The sequence below is a fragment of the Nerophis lumbriciformis genome, linkage group LG21, assembly GCF_033978685.3.
Source record: "Nerophis lumbriciformis linkage group LG21, RoL_Nlum_v2.1, whole genome shotgun sequence".
NCBI lineage: Eukaryota > Metazoa > Chordata > Actinopteri > Syngnathiformes > Syngnathidae > Nerophis > Nerophis lumbriciformis.
In genome coordinates this window covers 25,876,611-25,884,269 of record NC_084568.2, presented here as the reverse complement: position 1 = coordinate 25,884,269, position 7,659 = coordinate 25,876,611, and the positions used below count along the sequence as shown (strand labels likewise).

Genomic DNA, 7,659 nt, shown 5'->3' with positions numbered 1-7,659 from the left:
TGTTCAATAAAACGTGAGAATATTTTTTTATTTTATGTCGGAAGAAATTGGAAGTTGCAAAGCAAGGTTTGTTGCTTGAACAAAGGCACTCGCGCTCTAGTAACCGAGCAACGCAGGAAGTGATCACTGATCAGTGGGAGTGACACACTAACAGCTAATCAGGTAACAGTATCAACTATCAAGTTTGGTTGCACCATCTTAGTGTCTTGTGGTTATCCATCCATTTTCTACCGCTTATTCCCTTTGAGGTCGCGGGGGGCGCTGTAGCCTATCTCAGCTACAATCGGGCGGAAGGCGGGGTACACCCTGGACAAGTCGCCATCTCATCGCAGGGCCAACACAGATAGACAGACAACATTCCCACTCACATCCACACACTAAGGCCAATTTAGTGTTGCCAATCAACCTATCCTCAGGTGCATGTCTTTGGAGGTGGGAGGAAGCCGGAGTACCCGGAGGGAACCCACGCAGTCACGGGGAGAACATGCAAACTCCACACAGAAAGATCCCGAGCCCGGGATTGAACCCAAGACTACTCAGGACCTTCGTATTGTGAGGCAGATGCACTAACCCCTCTTCCACCGTGCTTCCCGTCTTGTGGTTAATTCTCTGCATATAGAGAGTAACACAATGAGTGCTGCAGAGAGCGAAGAAATTGTGGATAAAACATGAAACGTTACCTTGACAGAATGGCAGTTTTGCTTTTTGTTTTTCAAACAGACCGTAGTCCTTAGCCGCGCTCACTTCTGTACTTTTGAACCCTCGTCCATTTCCTATTCGGGTACACAAAAACAAGTTGCAACTAAAGTGCAGGACTGAATAAATAAAATACATTACAAAACATAACATGTGCTACAGTAAAATATTAGTATTTTGGTCCAGTGATAGGTAAATAATAATTACTACATAAGAAATTCCTTTCTATACTTAAAGAGGCAAAACAGACCAAATAAATGTTACACAGCTGTAACTTCCTGACATTAAACCTGCAGAATAATAGTTTTTCTCAGGTTCGCTGTTTACATTTTCACACTTTACAGTATTTTGATACAAGCACTACATCACTTAAGCATTTCTTACTTATTCCTTATTTTTAAACCCTCATTTTAAAAGGTTATTGTTAAGTGTTCAATGTAAATGGGTTATACTTGTATAGCGCTTTTCTACCTTCAAAGTACTCAAAGCGCTTTGACACTATTTCCACATACACCCATTCACACACACTGATGGCGGGAGCTGCCATGCAAGGCCCTAACACGAGTGAGCAAGGGTGAAGTATTTTGCTCAAGGACACAACAGACGTGACGCGGTTGGTAGAATGTGGGGATTGAACCAGGAACCCTCAGTTTGCTGGCACGGCCACTCTCCCACCTCTCCCAACGGCGCCACGCCGTCCCCATGTGATTTTACAATTTTTTTTATATTGTTTGAGTGTTTTCCTTGCTTGTGATGACATTTCCTTTCCGCCTTGATAGCTGAGGGGATTATCATCAGAGGAAGGTTACATTCTCAGTACAATTAATGTTTTTTGTGAATATATTTTTGTCCTGGTCCTTAAAAAATCTCAATACATACAAATGTTGACCGATAAAAACAGTCTTTTGTGATAGTTTTCAGCCATATCGCCCAGCCCTAGTTTTCTACATTCAAAAATTGCGTTTAACAAATGAGTTCCTTAATTGTTTTTGTATTATCTCTTTTGGAAGAAATTGCTACAATTCGTTTTTTGTCGGAATTATATGAAAATCCCACAAAAAATACGTAAAATGGAAGAACATCCCTTATCACTCATCCTAATGTCTCTGCTAAAGTCACAGGTAAATGTGCATGCAATGGCTATTTTCGGTTTCAGTTATGTCAACAACCGCCTTATGTTGGCGCCAAGGGGTGTTGATTTAAAGAGGTTCCACTGTATGTGTGTCTGTAATATGATTGTATTACAGTATTTTACAAAAGAAAATCTGGTGTTCTTGAGTACCTAGCTTGCGTACGAACAGTGGCCCTCCTACCACAGTCTGACTATGGATGCGTTAGAGCGGAGGTGTCCAAAGTGTAGCCCAGGGGCTATTTATTTAATGTGTAACGAACCAGAAGCACAATTAAAAATGTTATGTAAACAACAATTTAAAAATAGGGGATAAAAGACCAAACAAGTGAAATGTGACGAGAAAAAGTGGCAATGTTGACTCTAATAACACAAAGCTGCAATGCAGGCTGTTTTTTTCTTTAAAAATGTCATCATCATCATGTGTATATATATATATATATATATATATATATATATATATATATATATATATATATATATATATATATATATATATATATATATATTAGAGATGCGCGGTTTGCGGACACAACCGCGGAGTCCGCGGATAAACCGCGGGTCGGGCGGGTAAAAACAGATTTTAAATAGATGCGGGCGGTTGGTGGTTGAACCAATTCGGAAATATATATACATAGTTAAATGTTGTTACCCACATACGAAAAACGAGCAGCACTCTTTGAAACAGTCAATTATTCATCAGGCACTGCAGCACAACACAACACAACAGAAGAAGAAGAAAAAAAGAAAAAGATGGCACCGCGTCCCAACAACAAGTGGCGCAAGTGAGCGCTCCTTCAGCGCAGCAGGGCGCATTTTAGAGGCCAGGCGCTCTCGCATGAATCCTGGCACTGTAGATGCCATTTTATTCCTGCATAGTGCTAACAAAAAAAAAGTAAGTAGACATACGGTTGGATATGTTAAACGAATTAGTCTACGTTACCTATAGGCTATACCAAATAAGCCCATGTCTAACCTATATTGAGTTCGGTCAGCTAAATAGTTTTGATGGTTACGTGTTGTTTGGGCGCACTACAATGCAAAGGAATTAAGGCAATTGCGTTGTTTATTGTGGTTTTTTTCTATTCGAGATATACTACTATGTGTTAATTATTTGGCCTCGCTTTCAAATGAAGCGCATTTCCGATTGGCTACAATGTAAGGCTATTTAGCCTGCTTTGTTTGTCGCGACCGTCTATTTTCATTATAATTCAAGTTTGATTATAAAGTGCAGTCTGATGGGTTTGATTTCCCCCCTTCAACTATTTGCTTTGGCCAATAAGTTGCAGGTAATTTATTATTATTATTTATTTAATTTATTTTTGTTTAAATAGAGATGACATACCGTATTTTCCGCACCATTAGCCGCACCTAAAAACCACAAATTTACTCAAAAGCTGACAGTGCGGCTTTTAACCCGGTGCGCTTTATATATGGATAAATATTAAGATTCATTTTCATAAAGTTTCGATCTCGCAACTTAGGTAAACAGCCGCCATCTTTTTTCCCGGTAGAACAGGAAGCGCTTCTTCTTCTACGCAAGCAACCGCCAAGGTAAGCACCCGCCCCCATAGAACAGGAAGCGCTTCTTCTTCTACTGTAAGCAACCACCCGCCCCCGGAAGAAGAAGAAAAAACGCGCGGATATCACCGTACGTTTCATTTCCTGTTTACATCTGTAAAGACCACAAAATGGCTCCTACTAAGCGACAAGGATCCGGTTCATGAAAGGACGCAATCTCTCCATCCGCACACGGATTACTACCGTATTTCACAGCAACTGATATTCCTGTGAACCGCACTGTGGAACGGGAGCACGTACGGTGAATATTCGCACCACAGGGAATGAGAAGTCATCCTTCACTGTGGTTCTAGCTTGCCATGCTAACTTCCACCCATGGTGATATTCAAAAGGAAGACCTTGCCAAAAGAGACCTTTCCAGCCGGCGTCATCATAAAAGCTAACTCGAAGGGATGGATGAAGAAAAGATGAGCGAGTGGTTAAGGTAAGTTTAAGTTTACGCGAAGAGGCCGGGTGGCTTTTTTCACGCAGCTCCGTCCATGTTGATATACGATTCCATGCGCGCCCACATCACACTGGTTTTAATATATTATTAAAGTTTGACTGACCTATTTGACTGTTTTTTTGACATTCCTTTAGCGCAGTTAGATGCGGCTTACAACACGGGGCGGCTTATAGGTGGACAAAGTTTTGAAATATGCCGTTCATTGAAGGCGCGGCTTATAACCCAGGGCGCCTTATGGTGCGGAAAATACGGTACATACATACATACATACATACATACATACATACATACATACATACATATATATATATATATATATATATATATATATATATATACACACACACACACATATACATACATATACAGGACTGTCTCAGAAAATTAGAATATTGTGATGAAGTAATGCCATGGTCAGTACACCAGTTACTGGTGGTTTTGGTACTGTGGGCAGGTGCCAGATCATGCTGGAAAATGAAATCATCATCTCCAAGAGCTTTTCAACAGATGGAAGCATGTAGTGCTCTAAAATCTCTTGGTACACAGCTGCATTGACTCTGGACTTGATGAAACACAGTGGACCAACACCAGCAGCTGACATGGCTCCCCAAACCATTGCTGACTGTGGGAACTTTACACTGGATTTCAAGCATCTTGGATTTTGCTCCTCTTCCATCTGTTGAAAAGCTCTATGGAGATGATGATTTAATTTTCCAGCATGATCTGGCACCTGCCCACAGTGCCAAAACCACCAGTAACTGGTGTACTGACCGTGGCATTACTGTCCTCGATTGGCCTGCCAACTCCCCTGACCTGAAGCCCATAGAGAATTTGTGGGGTATTGTGAAGAAGAAGCTGAAAGACACCAGACCCAATAATGCAAATGAGCTAAAGGCCACTCTTGAAGCATCCTGGGCATCCATAACACCTCAGCAATGCCACAGGCTGGTTGCCTCCATGCCACGCCGCATTGATGCAGTAATCCGTGCAAAAGGGTTCCTAAGCAAGTACTGAGTGCATTAATTGACATTTTCAAATGTTTGATTTTGTTTTGCTGTTATACATTTTTTTTTTTTTACTTGGTCTGAGGAAATATTCTAATTTTTTGAGATAGGATTTTTGAGTCTTCTTAAGTTGTATGCCATAATCAGCAATATTAAAATAATAAAAGGCTTGCAATATTTCAGTTGATGTGTAATGAAGCCAGAATGTACATTTTCATGTTTTTAGTTGCATTACAGAAAATAAAGGACTTTATCAATATTCTAATTTTCTGAGACAGCTATATTAGCGTCCCTTCACTGGCTCCCTGTGCGTTACCGAATCAACTTTAAACTCCTTCTATTTGTTTTTAAATGTCTAAACAACCTCGCGCCAACATATCTCTCCGACCTCCTTCAGCCTTACTGCCCCACCCGATCCCTAAGATCAGCCGATCAGCTGCTACTGACGGTCCCTGACACAAGGCTGAAGCTTAGAGGTGAACGACCTACCTCTGAGTGTTAGACAAGCCTCCTCTCTTCCTGTTTTTAAATCTCTCTTAAAAACATACTTTTATTCCATGGCTTTTAACACTGAGTGATATCCATCCTGCAATGGCGCCCCATAATACATCTGCTGTGAACCTGTTTTTATGTTGTATTTATTTTATTTATTTATTTTTTATCGTCTTCTGTTTGTGTTGTGTTGTGTTTGCTCGGTTCACGTATTATCTTTTAACTTGACCTTTGTACAGCACTTTGGCTACCCCTGTGGTAAATTTTAAATGTGCTTTATAAATAAAGTGTCATGTTTGTGTAATCATGTTTTGTTTTAAGTCATGTTTTGTTTAGTTTCTGTCTTTTCACTCCATTGTCTTGTCACCATAGTTACCCATTAGTTTCACCTGTCATGTCACGCACCTGTTTTGAGTCACGCACCTGTTGTTAATCATGTCTGTGTTATTTAAGCTTTTGATTTTCTGTTGTTCGTCCTGGAGTCATAGCCTTTCTCACCCTGCTATCCTCGCATTTATGCCCCCTGTCACACTCTGTCCACGTCTGCGCACTTCATGTCCATGCCAAGTAAGTTTGTTTATTATTGCCACAGTTAGTGTTTTTTATTGTTCATAGTTTTTTGCCCCCGTGCAAGTCTTTTGTTTTCATTAGTCAAGTTTTGTACCTCCGCCCCTGTGCGCGCTTTTTGTTTGATCCTTTCTTTATAGTTATATTATTAAATATGTATTTACCTTCAAGCCATGTCCGATCCAAATCCTTTTGCATCTTGGGAAAACAAAAACTCCACAGTCCAAGTCATGACATTATGACTCCAGCTAATCGCTTTCCCGCAAATAATTTGGTCGAACAAGGAAGTTGGGAGTCGTTAGGAGCCATGGCGGAGCGAGACCTGACGTGGGGGGCCAAATGGGAAGCTTATTCCCATTAGTTCCATTTGGTCCGAGGACGAGGCTGCGTCACCGCAATCCCGGAAGCGCCGCTCCAGACCGAGGACGTCAGGGAAGGCGAGCAGACCGCACGCAGCGCTCCCCCAGGCTCCTCCCACTCCGGGCGGAAGCAGGCTGCTGCCAGCTCCGCAGCTCCAAAATGACGTCACAGACCAGGAATTTTTTTTCAACTCTTTTTCTTTTGATCACTCACCTCCAGCAAAAGACTCCAATCCCATGACCATGATTCAACACTACCAAAATATGATTTTGAACATCAGGTCTAGTCAGTCACAGCCATCCCAATTTCATGCCCCGCCCCCCAAGACTCATGCCCCGCCCCCCAGGACTCAAGTCCCGCCCCCATCACAATTTTTTTATTTTTGTCCGCCCACACAACCCCAGGTGGGGGATAAAGAAAAATATTGTGGCCAAAATAAAGGGGAAATTTCTGCCCTCCCCCGCCCACCCCTACAGAGAGTTCCAGACCGCAGGGAGCGCGTCTGGTATCCGCCCCTTGAGGGGGGGGCTGGGGTCGGGAGCTGTGTAGGTGTGGTGGCTCTGCATCACCATGTCAAGCCACAGCCTCCCTCACGGCCGCCACCACCAGTCTTCCGACCTGTCAAGCCACAGCCTCCAGCACGACCGCCCTCACCAGTCTTCCGACCTGTCAAGCCACAGCCTCCAGCACGACCGCCCTCACCAGTCTACCGACCCGCCAAGCCACAGCCTCCAGCACGGCCACCACCACCGGTCTTTCACCATGCCAAGCCGCAACCCCCAGCTAGACCACCTCCACCTGCACCAGTAGCTCCACGACGCCAAGCTCCGGTACCAGCTCCACGACGCCAAGTTCCGGTACCAGCTCCACGACGCCAAGCTCCGGTACCAGCTCCACGACGCCAAGCTCCGGTACCAGCTCCACGACGCCAAGCTCCGGTACCAGCTCCACGACGCCAAGCTCCGGTACCAGCTCCACGACGCCAAGCTCCGGTACCAGCTCCACGACGCCAAGCTCTGGTACCAGCTCCACGACGCCAAGCTCCGGTACCAGCTCAACGACGCCAAGTTCCGGTACCAGCTCCACGACGCCAAGCTCCGGTACCAGCTCAACAAGTCCAAGACCAAGACCCTCCACGCCAAGACCAAGACACGCCATGCCAAGACCAAGACACGCCATGCCAAGACCAAGACACGCCATGCCAAGACCAAGACACGCCATGCCAAGACCAAGACACGCCATGCCAAGACCAAGACACGCCAAACCAAGACACGCCAAGCCAAGACCAAGACCAAGACCAAGACCCGCCAAACCAAGACCAAGACCCGCTAAGCCAAGACCAAGACCAAGACTCGCCATGCCAAGACCAAGACTCGCCATGCCAA

The 7,659-nt window shown here is 44.1% G+C and overlaps 1 long non-coding RNA gene across 1 annotated transcript; it reads right to left on the bottom strand.

Annotated features, from left to right (window-relative positions):
- Positions 1–7: 7 nt before the first annotated feature.
- On the bottom strand, positions 8–6,471 carry LOC133621344 (uncharacterized). The gene is made up of 3 exons (XR_009817646.2): positions 6,079–6,471; positions 681–773; positions 8–609 (listed from the first exon to the last, which is right to left on the bottom strand). It is a non-coding gene; the product is annotated as an uncharacterized lncRNA (long non-coding RNA).
- Between the last annotated feature and the right edge of the window lie 1,188 nt (positions 6,472–7,659).